At 37.0% G+C, this 14528-nt stretch overlaps 1 protein-coding gene across 4 annotated transcripts in view; it reads left to right on the top strand.

Moving 5' to 3' along the window:
• The first annotated feature begins 253 nt into the window (after window positions 1–253).
• Window positions 254–14528, top strand: part of LOC117210695 (beta-1,4-N-acetylgalactosaminyltransferase bre-4-like) — a 38791-nt gene continuing 24516 nt past the window's right edge. Inside the window, exons 1-2 of one of the 4 annotated variants that reach the window (XM_033453974.1) lie at window positions 8651–9325; window positions 13746–13779. The gene's annotated coding sequence lies outside the window, so the exon portion shown is untranslated. Of the gene's footprint in view, window positions 818–8650; window positions 9326–12551; window positions 12570–13745; window positions 13780–14528 lie in introns of those variants that run through there. The other 3 variants (XM_033453973.1, XM_033453972.1, XM_033453975.1) reach the window with 3 other exon arrangements.

Genomic DNA, 14528 nt, shown 5'->3' with positions numbered 1-14528 from the left:
ATACGATACATCGATTTCTATCAAGATAATGCGCAATGCAATTTCCAAGTATAATCGGTCGTTTAAAGCAAAAATAATGTTTGCATAATTACGTTCCCGCTTTTTAGTCTAAAACGACAAAACGATCGGTCTATTAAAATGTAGTACGGAAAATGGTGGACAGATGTCGCGTCAGGTGCGTGTAAGAGTAACAGTCAATATGGCGTCTTTGAACAGTAATAAACCGCGTTCTCGTTTTTGACATGAAAAGTTACTAGCATCACCGCATGTAGGCGCTGTCGAACGTGTATCTGTCTCCGTGAGAGCTTTTCCTCAAGGATGTTCGCGGTAAAGAGCTTCGAAACCGGAGACTTGCGTCTTCCTCTATTGTCCAAGTTTCCCGCAGGATGGTCCAGCTGCAACGGCAGTGACTGGTCAACAAACAGTGACATTCTTCTCTTCTACGTGTCATCTCGCCGTTTATCCCGCAAGGACAGTGTCTGTTTTACCGTGCGATCGTGCTTCTGAGAAGGAGTGGAGAGAGCGTGCTCCTGCAAACTGTCCGTGTATAGTGCGAGTTCCTCGTCCTCTTTGACGATGTTTTTTGCCAGGAGATATCGATACAATCACATGGTTGACTGTCGTTGTTTACTTGATTATAATTCACCGAAATACTAATAACCAATCAGTTGACAAAATGCGTGCGATAACGTTGGAATTCACTGCTGAATCTGATACTCGTGGGTCTAGAATCTGACGTGGATTAAGGAAGCTGTACTCGGTCGTGCAAGTAGAAAAATCCCAGGAATCCCGTAGCCACTGCAAGCATCGAACGATCGTAAGTACTTTGCAGTCGTAAAAACAAAAGACTCGCGAAACTGTCAAGCGGCTTCGATCGCGTCCTTCGCTATTTTTTTCCACTCATTCGCTCACGTGACAGCTGACGGCGAAAGGGCTGTCACGATGCCACCGAAATGACAACGTTTCTTCGACACTTTGTAGATTTCTCGAAACTGTTCACTATTTACGTTATATATTATTACACTGTAAAATGCAACTTCTTTGCTCGACTTTGATATATGATTTAAATCTCCATCATCGATATGTAAATGGGTGTTTCCAGAGGTTACATCTGCACGCGAAATCGTTCCGCTCGCCGATATCGAACAAATGTTTACGAATCGTGGTACAGAAATGCGAAAAGCAAGGTATAATTGGCATTTATTTGTTGCATATGTATGGCTCGTTCTTTTTATGTATAATATGTGATTTCAGTGAGTCGGAAATTCGTTATTATGGGGCTGTAATTATATCTTTTACAGCTTTTTGCCCCATAATGGAATTAACATTTTTCGAGAGATTTGCATAATCTTCAGGATACGAATCGGAATAAATTTCTGCTACGTGAAACAGGTTAAGAAAATGGCCGTGAAAACATTTCAAAGATTTGGAAATGTCGTAAGATAACGATATCTGCAACACATACTCCTGAGACATTAAATAAGGCAAGCCAATGAGCGGAATCGTTTGTTAGACAAATAACGCATCCTTTATTCTTTATCGGCGCAGTCTCTTCAATGCGATCATTGTTGCCACGTCGTTATTGTATTCTTTCATCCATAGAGTACCGGAATCGTTTAACTGGAATTATTTCAGTGCGAGATGTTTTCGTTTATTGCAATCGAGGTTTAATTAAACTGCCGCGTAAGATACATTTTGCCTGTATTGATAAATTTGAAAGAAGAATCGCCATTCGACTATTAGATTTAACGAATGACGACGCGACAATCAAACGAATTTATAGCTATCCCAAAAATATTTGGGCATGATAGTAACAAAATTTAAATATCGGCACATACTTAACACAGGCAACGGATCAAAAATATGGTAAGTCACATTTTCCATTTTTTATACAAGGACCATTTTAAAATTCAATACATTGCCGTAGTACATAATCGACAGTATATGTCAATATGCAAAGACTGAAATTCAGGGGAATCCGTGCAAATCCACTCTCAACAACACATTAGGTTAAAACAATGGGGACCGTGCGTGCGATGACCTAAATGCGCGATAGTCCGCTTTTAATCTGCCGAGATGGAATGTACGCATCTATAAATGTCAGCTTGTCACGACTGACAGTAGGTCACCAATTTTTTAGTTGGTCTTTTCCCCTTACTCTTTACATTTGATCTACGTGATCGATTAGTTAGATTAGACATCCTCCACCATCCCACTACGAGAAAAGCGCAAATCAATCACGCGTATCTATGTGTTTCTCTACGTTTCTTACGTGGTTTCTCGCGTAACTTTTTTTTATTGTACTGGGTCAAGCAAAGAATACAGCGTCTTGTGCACTGACCTGACTAAAACGTGACAACAGGAACGACCTTGCACAACCAGTTGTTTGACGTTTCGAAGCATAAAAGAAAACCACATAAAGGACACTTATCTTTGCTAAGCAATGTGCTAATTGCGTAACGTGGTGTGAAATTCAAACACAGATAACTAGTGGATTTTTTGCGCGTTCTAGCCGTTAAAAATTTCGCGTCCCAGTCGTGATGGACAAATTACTTATCGTAATTATTGGCTCTAGTGATATAGATACAGATATAGTGCTTTGAAGTAGCAATATGAAACAAGAAAGATAAAAATTCAATCTGTCGAACAACAGATTGCGAAATTAACTCATTCCTAACTATCTTTTATCTTCGAAATTAACCATCCTAATTCCTCGATTGCGAAGGACTTCTGTTTCTAATCTAGCCGGATCGCAATTTGCATTTCTCGATGCTCTCGCTTTCAATTTCATGCTATTTTATTAAAAAAAGGTTTGCCGGTAGTGTATAAATTTTCTACGTATAACCAAATGACATTTTTATATTGTGAAATGTACTATAAATTGCAAAATCGCATTTAAGGATTAAATACCGAATTATCGGCTTTCATAAACTGAAAATGCAATATATAACTATCTTAATACATCTCGGAATGGCATGAAATCCTAATCAAGGTCGCAGCCAATCGGTTCGATATAATTTATAATTATCACAATTATCTACTGCCTACATAGTGATGTAATTAGAAGAGTTCTAAGAATTCTAATATCAGACAAACCTAAAAAACAGACACAAAAATAAAATATACGTGCTATGGAAAATTGAGTACGTTTAATTTATTCAATTAAATACTAATTATTTTTAATTAGTCATAGACTAAATGATTAAAGATGCTTACGACGAAGTCACGATAATTACGGCAAGAAATTCCATCGTGCTCATCTCGTCTCTCTTACCTTCCACCCTTCCGCGATAGTGCATTCTCATCACTTTACGAAACAGGTTCTCTCTTGGTGGTACTGTAGACATTTTCGCTGTAAGCTTGTTTCCTTTGTTTTCTTCAGCGTTTATCGTCCACAGATTATGATAAGAAACGAAATTGCTTTGTTCCGCATCTTTTTAAAGGTGTCGCTGTAGCTTTCGCGTATTGCTTGTAATCTACGTTCGAAATACGCTACTGTTCACGAAGATCCGGACACTTTTGTAACGACAGTACATGGACGTTAATAAAATACACAATGAATAAGAAACTCACGAGTGAAAAGAATATCTGTCATCTCTTTATGGAATTGCACATATGTGTTTTTATGTTTTCAGCCGAAACATGTGTTAGCAGTAAACGAAGTACGTATCAAATGTTTTGTGATCTATATTAATTAGAGGCGAAAGATCGAGCAGGGCGAGGAAGAACATGCGAACATAATAGCAAACAAGAAAGAGACCAGGGCACCGATGAGTTATGAAGCTCGTAGCTCGTTTATTATCGCAACGGCGGGGTTAATCACGCTCCGTCTAACGATTTCCTTGTTAAACCGTGCACTGCTGACGATGCGGGGCGGGGGATTTGTGCTATTTCGCGGTACCTTTGGTAAGATGGCAAGTTAACTTTACTATCCTGAATCAACCGAAGAAGCAAGAAAATTGAAAAGAACAGGCAGAAACACCGTACTCTGGTATGCCGTAAAGCTATTTCACCGACTACTTATCTGACTAGTTAAGCGAATCCATAAATACCACATAACATTGAAAGAACATTTTAAAGAAATTTTGTAAACAGACTGGGGAAATATGGAACCGAATTTCATTGTTAGCATTTTTATTATTCTCGATATTATGTCTATTTCAAGAACTATTGTGACCAGTCTCGAAGCTTGATGAACTGTAGCTTCTTCATACTTTTACCAGTTACGTAAGTTCTGGTAAAATCTGGTGGATCGAAAGAAAAGACTCGTCCGTATAAGATACAAGTGTTTCGTTGAAAGGATAAAACCCTCTCGCTGGCTTGCATTTCTACTACCATTTAATTAGGTGCATTGATATTTTTGGGTAGTTACAATTTAGCAAATGTTTCTAGTTTCTCCTCGTAGAGGAGAAGCTAACGGTAAATTCCGCCACATACAACTCCATGGCTTTCGGAAAATATGTTCCTCGTTCTAGGAACTCGCGCCTCTCCGTATATTACCTTAAACGAGTTTGCCGCAGATCGATGTGAACTACGTGTCTTGCATTGAAAGTTAAAACTCTCAAAAATATTTTTTCAAAGCACAGATGTATACTGTCCTCCTTAAATAAAAAACTAAAGTATTTTATCACTTCTTCTTCGTTCGATTTAAAGAACAAAGCAATTGGCATTGTTCCTTGTTATTTTTCGTATCGCAATATGTAAATTGCATTTCTGTAACGACCAAGGATAAGACTGATGTTTGATATTGGTTGCGAGCAACATTTGCGACTCATAAATCTCGGAGCAAAAGGAGAAGCAATTTCAAGAGTGCTGTCATAACGACTTGTCATAAATAAACGTATCGATTGCTGTTTGGACAATTCTATTCGTATCGCGAATGCTGTGATAGAATTTTCATTCGGTACAGATTTACATCTTCCTCACGAAAACGTTATATAAGGAGTAAAGGATGCTTTACTTCGCTTTCCAGTTCCCTTCGAAAAAGTTGGAACTTTGAAGGACTGAATGCGAAAAATTGGAGAAACATATACATATATATATATACGTATATGTAGTTCAAAATACTTAAATGACTCTCTTACGTTAAAGCAAAATTATTCTATTAGCGGAATAGCGTGTGTTATGATTAGATCGGATAATCAAGCTCCTATTGTACATATCACTAGAATTCATATAACAGGAGTTGATAATCAGATAATAGCATTCAATCTGCATGTATTTGGTTAATTGGGTATTAACTAAAATTTCGTTCCAATAAATAGAGTTCAAATGGAGTATGTAGTGGCTATTATATTGTATCAAGTAATATGATACAAATTATGTTACGATATGAACATAAGAGGTCGTCGATTTCTTTAAACTTACTTTTAGCATGTTGATACTTGTGATAAATGTCATCAAACAGACTATAATCATTGATTCTAGGTTTCTAATGCGAGTGTACATGCAGTGGTTATACACAGTTATTTTCTGTATTCAATGCAAAGCACAAAGGTAGTGTTGGTATAAATGTGTAATAGGAATATAGTGTGTGCAACACTATACAACACAGCGTTTCGGTTCAATTCTCGATATTACCTCTTTGAAATATGGTCCTTTCAAACGTAATTACACTTTTTGCATACACGCAACAAACCGTTACAAGTTAAATTGCCACTGTGAATGAACATTATTGCGATGCAACAAGGTGTAGCAAATATAGGATTCTTAGTTAAATATGAAATACAATATCACGACTATGCGATTACTTGGCAAATTCTAACGTTAAATAACGATTAACGGTTAGTCAGAGTTCTTGATCAAATGGTTCAAAGTAATTTCACTTTGTAAAAATATTATTGTCTAGTAAGTAACACACTTCCGATTTCGATCGGTTTCTGATAAACGAGGAAGGCGTGAAATTATTTCCACTCGTGCTGGATCATCTCCTTTCAGTGTCGTGTACAGACAACTGATTATGATGTAGCTACTGATTATATTAACTCTTCAATAAGATAAAAGAGATTATATAATGAACATAACGAATCGGTAAGATAAAAGATTATCGAACAATGAACAAGCAGTATAAGTAAATAGGAAATTTGAATGATCAGTGAATTTTTCATTTGGCAGGATATTATTTATAGTTCGAAGGACTGCGATCTGCAGCAGGAATAAAGAGATTATTTCAATAGCGTTTTTATCTGATTATCCGAAAAAGAGTAGGGTGTAAATTGGCCAGGTTCCAAGATACCTCGTCAGCATTCACGGAGTTTAAGGGAGCGCGAAAGAGTATAGAAGCCAAGTCGAATGGGAATATATATTTTCCTTATCAGTTTTTGCACGGAGAGCTCGAACGGTAGCTGCCTTCCGTACTCTTTCCACGAACACAGCAGCCATAGGTCGTCGGCCAAATTTAAAGGCTCTGTTACACGGATCAACGAGATGTTTTATGGGAGAGAGAACTAATTGTAGTCGATTAGCCTCGGGTCCAGTCGCCCCGAAATGAATCTGTCGCATCGATAACGAGAAACAGCAATTTCGAAGGATCTACTCAAACCGGCTGCCTAAATTATTCAAGTCACGTAGGGAATACTACGGAGACTCGATATATTTTGGCTGGTAACAGCGGGATATCGTGTTAGGGCAGTGCAGTTTGCTCGTTAAACATCCCGTAGGTTGCATGGTGCTTCACGGTAACGGAATATTCTATGAAACCGTTTAAGCTCGTTCCGAAATTATCGAGGGAACAAAGACAAGGTACGTTAACCAATTATGTCCGCCGTATATATTTAACGGCCATTAAAGAAGTTACGCGGCGAAAATTCCGTAATGTTAAACGGAAGTAACTGGTGCCAATAACTTGATTCAAAGCGGCGGATGCCAGGTTCCATTGTCTTTCAGAAAGATGAGCGAGAGACGTCCTCTCATGCATCTCACGCCCGCGGCAAGAAGCTCTTCCATCTTTCCTTTTCATACTTAACACCCTAGTCATGCATAATACAACGTATGCGCACATGTCTGAGGAAGACAAGCGCACCGGACGCGAACTAGCGCGTTACACGTTGACACTACCGTGAGAAGATCGCAGTGCCAAGGTTAGCGTGAAATCTGCGTCTCGCCTGAAAGCAAATATAAAGGTTTGGCCGTTTTAATTAGATTAGAAATGTAATTGTGTAGAGAAAGTGAGATTCGCTTGTGCTTAAAAAATTACTCGGAGCTATAATTTTCACTGCGCTTCAACGATTCCAATTTACGGAACAGACTTATCTTACGATTTAGAAGTTTTTTAACAAAATCGTGGAGAAAGCTACGCCACGTTAATTGTGCAATATAGTGTTACACGATCCGATGCGCAGTAAGTTCGTTCGTTTACGAACGAGTCTTTGTTATCTTTGAAACGCTACGAAAGATTAACGATGAGAATTTTTATAATATCGACTAAAAATAGAGCTATAGATATAAATATATTTGATATTGCGTATATGAATGAAAATTATGGGTACTCGTGAAACGGGTAACCCGTATGCTTGACATGGTTTGGCTATGCGCCAACAAGTTTGCAGGTAGCGATATAACTGGTGATTACTATATCTTTAAACTATACTACCGCTCAAAGTTACGTGAACAGTTGCCTACCTTTGACAGAAATTGATTTAGCTACAAAATTATTATACAAGTTGTGTTTGCTATGAATTCTTCAATTGATTTCGTTATTTAGATTTGATTTGGAAGCAATAAATTCCTCCGTTTTTGTAAGATTAATATAGTATTGGAATAAATTAATGCTATAAACTGTCGTTCATAAAGAATGTGACTTAGTCCACTTTTCGTCTCAATGGCTTGTTTCACTTGACCGGATGTCCTATGGGTAATCTCGATTAAACTCCATTTTTAGGACAAGTTTGCACTTTTATGTGACTCGCTTTTCTCATTTAAATATTGTACAGGAAATGCAATGAAATTCACCAGACCGAAGATATCACGTGTCTCGGTATCATGCGTCCGCACGAACTTTAATTTTGTTTCTGCGATCAAAAACGTCGGTGTCCTGCGCCCACTCGTTCAACGATATTCATTATTCATCCTATCCCTCAGTCCTTTTTTGCAAAGCCGCAGGCTTTTGTGATACAAAGCACGATACGAACTTTTTCGAAATAAGTAGCTATATACATAGTACGCCGAGTTTTTCATCGCTCGTTTACATCGATTCTTATGTTATCATTACAATGGACGCGTCTTTGCGTGAACGATGAAATGAATTTTTACTAACGCGTAGTAGATATACAGTACCAGGTTTATTATGGTTGTATAATCATGTCTATGCTATTGGCGCGAATCTCGCTCACTGTAACCATAATCTAAAGGTTATCACAAACGGAGCGATATTTGTTCGCGCGAAGTTACGATGATCGAGATTCACTAATGCCGCGTGAAATTAACTGTAACCTTGGTCGATATTTTGCGGCGCATTTTATCAATGCATGCAAATGGTTTAATTAAAAAGCGCATTGACTCGTGTCGACTCGCAAGTGTCGACGACGACCAATGTAGCGAGCAGAGCTCGCGCCTCCGGCCAATCACGCCTGCTGTCATTGACTCGGTCGTGCTTTAGGTCGACGTCGACGTCGGCGTCGCGTCGTTTCGCGGCCGGTCACCTCGCCAGTCTTTGCCGAGACGCCGCGCGGGTCGTATCCGTGTTTCTTTCGATCCTTCTCTGGGTTTCTCATTCACGAGACGCGAAGAAGACACCACACGAAGAGCTGGTTTTGCGATTCGGCGTTGTCGATGTACGACGCGGATAGCAACACGATCGCTAAAGAAGAAAAAGAAACCGAGCAAAGAGGCAGGAAGAATTGGCAAAAGGACAAAAAGTAGCAACCGAGTGAACGAGAGTCGTGACTGCAACGCGGAACGTTGCGGTGAATGTCGAGTGAATGGTGACGAGATCTTGTAGGCTGACAAGGGGAGGGCCAAACGTGTACTTACGCGAAAACCAGTTGCGTTGAGAAGGTCAGTTACTGGCTCGATGCGGAGAAACGCTCGATAGAACCGATAGTTTTCACTGTGGCCGTCCAGAATATGCAAACAGGTAGTGCGTTTTGCTTTGGAAAAAAATACGTTTTTCGTGATCGCACGCATCGTTTTTCGACCCGTACGAGTCACGTTTGAAGCGTCAAAGGCCAAGGTTGTCAGTTTCGCGTAGGTTTTAGTCGACGAACAGAGACGGAAAGAGAGAGCGAGAAAGGAAGGAAGCGAGTATCTAGCACGTGGGCGAGCACGGAAGAGTAACCGGCCTCTGCGCGTCGTCGTTGACACAAAGAGTAGAGAGAAAGTGGGAAAGGTAAGTGTTATGTAACACTGAATACGAGAATGCCGATTCAAGGGGAACTGGCATTAACTCTTTTCCTTTTCTCGAGCATCTGTGTGAAACGATTAAACCCAATCGGCGATTCACTGCTTCTGCTCCGATCGTGGTCTTACTCCTGGTTTGATATCATGCCAGTGTATTTATACTCAGTAATTTATATCCCAACATTTAACGTATCTGTTTTATTTGGGCACTTAAATTAACCTGTTATTCCAGTTAGCAGTTGAAAATTCTGTTGCATCGGTAGTTGTAATGGTATTCATGATTATATATAACATGGTGTTCAACTAGATTAAATGTTCTACTATTCCGATATTGCATTTCGTTAGAAAGTAAAATGTTTTTACGTCTTCTTCTTTCTTCAAAGCAAAATATGCATTACGCAATCATTATACAATACGATTACGCTCGACTAGTTGAGAAATTTGTATTTCCAGAATTTAATATATAAATTAGTTTTAAGATTAGAAGATCGATGAGATTATCACTGAAATATAGTCATTCGACGTCTGGTGCGACCGCTACAACGTTTATGGATCGTGAAAAAGTTTGATAAAACCTTTTATTATTTGCAGAATATGAAATTAATTAGTAAATAACGAATTGCCGATGAAGGAGCAAAGAGTGAGAGAGCTGATTATTAGAACGACTTGAGTGATTATATGACTGCCATTGACCTGCTGTCGCATTAGCTCAAGTGACAGTAGGTCTAACTGTCATAAATTGCAACGCCCCCAGAAATGTCACGGTATCGTGACATCGGTGAATGTATGTGTTCGATACCGATACTTAAACAATAAATGATAATGTAGCGTTTTTCTGGGTGGAACTTATGTTGACACAACGATTTGTTTTTCATCGGTAATTTTCAATGAAAAATTACTCTTAATTTGCCAGAGGCGACTGATATTCGTGACAGTGACTTGTCACAGCACGATATCGAAGAAAGTATATACATATGTAGTTATTTACAAAAGTATTGGAATATCTATCATAAAAAGCTTCTATGGATATATTACGTATATTATGTAAAATTTGTTTAAATTTTATTTCCCCTAGTTCTTGATGATATATTTGATTGAAACATGAAACTTATTCTTAGGTATTATACAGGTATTATGTAATTATATATTAGGTATTATGTAATGGGTAATTTGCTTACTGTGTCAATTTATTAGTGGTGAATAAATAAGTTAACTACACGTGGTCGAGTTTTCTTCGTGATCGAATCTCAGTCAGAAAGAGTAGCTAAATTTTGTCCTTTCAGCGATGAATATTACATAAATGCGTTAATTCAGTTGAATAAATAAAATTCGGTTTCATTCATTTATTCATACATTTGCTGTTCAAGTGTTCCCGAAGATATAAACCATTTTGTAATGAACATAATTATCGGTCTGTCGTTATTATTATCTTGTCATACCTATACACATGTGTACATAAGGTTAGTTAGCGAATGGAAACGCAAAACCACATAATTTGAGCCAATTGGATAAACATTCTAGGAATCTCTGATATTTATTTTTTAAATGAAGCGATAAACGTCTATTAACGAACATAAAATTCTATTAACTATTTATACTTTGCGAAGTTGCCTCACATATACTTTGCTGTATTATTTCAAAACACCGACATTATAACACACGATCAACCAACGCTGTTATTCTGCGATCTCTCTGTGCATTTACAATTCGATGTATTCCAAACACAAAAATTGTTGGAACTTCTGATTTGTTGTCGTATAAGAACCTAAAATGTGCTTGAATAAATACCATAATTCGAGTTCCTTAGATAAAAAAACATGCAAAAACATTCAGCCGACGACGTATTGAGAGTCATTAAAATTCACCAGGCTGTTTTTATTCTGGGTTAATTAATCTCGATGTTATTCTTGTTTCACCATTTTCACGACATACAGGTTTTGTGCCTAAAACGATCTAGGTGCGTAGTAACGAAACGCGTTTTCATTTGCTTGGTTAGCCCTGTTACATTTATGCTCGTTTAAATGCTTTGAGCTGGTCGTTTTTATTCGAGGATTGAAATTCATCCGAGAGCGAGTTTCCATTTGCGTATTCTCAACTATCTTTTTCTCATCTTTCCTCCCATGTGTCGTGTTTTTTCTTTTTGGTATAAACAGTAAATCACGCTTTAACGATGAAACTCATTTAGTTTAGTTTCATGTATTAGTCATTGTGCGATTTACCATATTGATACGTACATTATTGTCTATAAATTCTCATATTTTTTAAAACCAACTTTATCATTTTTATCAGCCTTTTTCCCTTTATCTTGTTATTTCTGTCGAGTGCAATATTTTAAGAATATTTACTATATCTCAAAAAATCGTCTTTCGTTTTAATGCGTAAAGCGAAACAATTTCGCTCTAAATAAACTTTTTTCCTGTCAAGGATAGATCTGTATCGAGGCGATTCCCGACGGTGAAGTGATACTTTGTTCATTTCATTGTCTAGTAACGTTGTGGTAAGCGTATATGTGCTTGGTTAGTTTAAAGGTCGATCGATTTTCGACTTGGACTTGCTCCAAATTCAAGCTACCGTAAAATCGCTTTTATCGCCATACGTAGGATGCACCCTTTACGTTTTATAAAGTGGATTCTGTTCGCTTGGACGAAAATATTTGGTAAATAGGAAGGATACCTAGTCGCTAGAAAGAATAAAAAAGAACGAAAATTGTTCGAGCTTTTTCAATTTAATTTTGTTAGAATTTTATCTGTATCTGCTATAAATTTGTAATTTCAGTAATTCACGTACAGAATTCAAAACATGTGACTTAAAAGAAGAAATAATATTCTTCGTTAGTAATAAAAAAAAAAGTTTCCACTTTCTGCATCAACTTAAAATTAATGTATGATTACTGGTATATATTTAGACCCATTTTCCATAACTTCAGTTTATCTTACCTCCTCTTTTTACCTACCATAGCTGAAAATTTTCCATTATAATTGCTTCATCATCAGTATAACGTGGAAGCTACTCATATTCAAAGTTCGTCGGTGAACTTTGAATTTTTCATTTTCTTTTCCGCCTGTAAGTTCATAATGGCGGTATTCATTATCTGATCACTTATTATTTATCTATGAGCGAGTAAGAATTGCTAAATAAGTAGAGGAAAAGAACAGAATAAATAAGAACGATTCGAGTTGTTTGTTTCAGTTGAAGGAGAAATATACAGTTGACGGCGTAATTGAATCGAAATTGTAAGTGAAGAAAGATTCAGTTCATCATAATTTATCATGCGCTTTCACAATGATCTAATTCATTTTATTGATTACATTCGACATAATAATAGGAAACAAATTAATTTTTTGTCAGCTTTTAAGTTAACTCTTTGATACCCTGCGCACCGTGTTTGCAGTGATATTATCTTGATTTGTTGCTAAAGTCTGCGTACGGTGCAAATAATATTTGTATGTTCCATAAATTGGACGGAATATTTTATAGGATCGGTGACATGTTCTCGTCCTCATTTTTAAAACGCGTATGATTATCGTGACTGTACTCGTAGGATACGTGCAATTTATGGTAATGTGGTATCCTGATGTAATTCGAATTTTCTTGTGTGACCGTAGTGGCGTAATCGTGTTACGCATCAGGAACACGAAAAAAGAGACCGCCTTATTACGTATAATAAAATTAATATTCATTTTCATTACGTTTCTCTTCCCTTACGGTTATTCCTATATCTCCATATATCGAGAAAAATATTATAGAGAGATAAAAAATATTTACAAAATAGTGATAATTGACTACGTGAAACTAAAAATATAAAAAATACAAAATATATGTGTTTCATTCTAAAATCTGTTCTGAGGTACACATTCAGATATTTTTAAGTAACTGATATACGTTCAGCGTGAAAGGTATTCGTACAGTAATTAGTTTCAACAAAAATATTGTAGAACATCGTTCATTAACAACATTTTAACAAATGAAAAATATGTATATATTCTTACAAGTTTGTAGAATAATTTAAAAAAAAAGTGAGAATATGCGACACCTTCTCCTGTCGTGAAAATAAAGCATTTATTTGTTAAAATTTTGTTACTAGACGAGGTTCTACGATAATTTTGTTAAATTTAAGTATTGCACGAATACTTTTCGCACGGACGGTAGTTACTGAATTTACTGGTAAGTAACGTTTAAAATTATCAGAGTAACAATTAAACTCTATAAATACTGCGAGCGTCCGACTACTTTATTTTTAAACGTTGCTTATCTGCAAATTCAGTAACCGTATCAGTTACTTGAAAATACCTATCTGAATATGTATCTCATATTTCTGAGTGAAACTCGTATATCTTGTATTTTTTATTCATTTAATTTTGCATAATCGGGTATTTTTTTTAATGTTAATTTTATTTAATTCTTTTTAGATTAATCCTGTTTGACACCAGCGAGAACCCATAGGTAAATGAGCTATAATAAAAAAATGTCACATTTTCTTTTAGAATTTAGCGGTTTAAGCACATGAACGTTTCTTGCAGCTGTTGTATCTCTCGCAATTTTATTTGTCTCAATGTGCTACATAGCCTGCAAAGTTAGAATCGGTCAAGCCGTTTTTAAGTTACAAGAGCACAAACAAACCTACACACATACGTACATGAAGACCAAACACAATACCATTTCTCTGTCGTAGTCGAATAAAAGAAGAATGTTAGTTTAGAAAAAAGTAGTTCCTGGATGGTTAGCTAATAAATAGATATAAATCGCACTAGTTCTCGTTTATACAGCTAACTTGTGCACGTGTTTATCGCTGTAGACAACACACACTAGGTTGTAATTCATAAATAATTTACGTGGCGAGTTAGGCAGTCACGCGATCTCGATCGTGTCATCCGGTTTTTATAGTGCCCCTATCGATGAAGCCAGTACGAGAGGCACAACGTTTTGTCTCGTTGTCTTTCAAAGTCAGCGAGTAGCGCGGTGAAGTTAATTAGAATTTGATTGATGCTCAGCTCATTTGTAGGAAAGTAACTGTATCCTCGGAATGTTAGTAATGTTGAACATTATGATAAATCGCGGGATAAATTGGTTTCTTAGAAGGAACATATTTAACCGTTATCTCTGCCTAGAAGCATAGAAAGTATTATGGGAACACACGAGTAATAGATTGGGTACTTATAGTTCCGTTTGACAAACCGAATGTCGCGACAAGA

Source organism: Bombus bifarius, unplaced genomic scaffold (genome assembly GCF_011952205.1).
Source record: "Bombus bifarius isolate JDL3187 unplaced genomic scaffold, Bbif_JDL3187 scf7180000008208, whole genome shotgun sequence".
NCBI classification, from domain to species: Eukaryota; Metazoa; Arthropoda; class Insecta; order Hymenoptera; family Apidae; genus Bombus; species Bombus bifarius.
The sequence above is the reverse complement of the archived record's forward strand: the minus strand, read 5'-3'. Positions and strand labels throughout refer to the sequence as shown.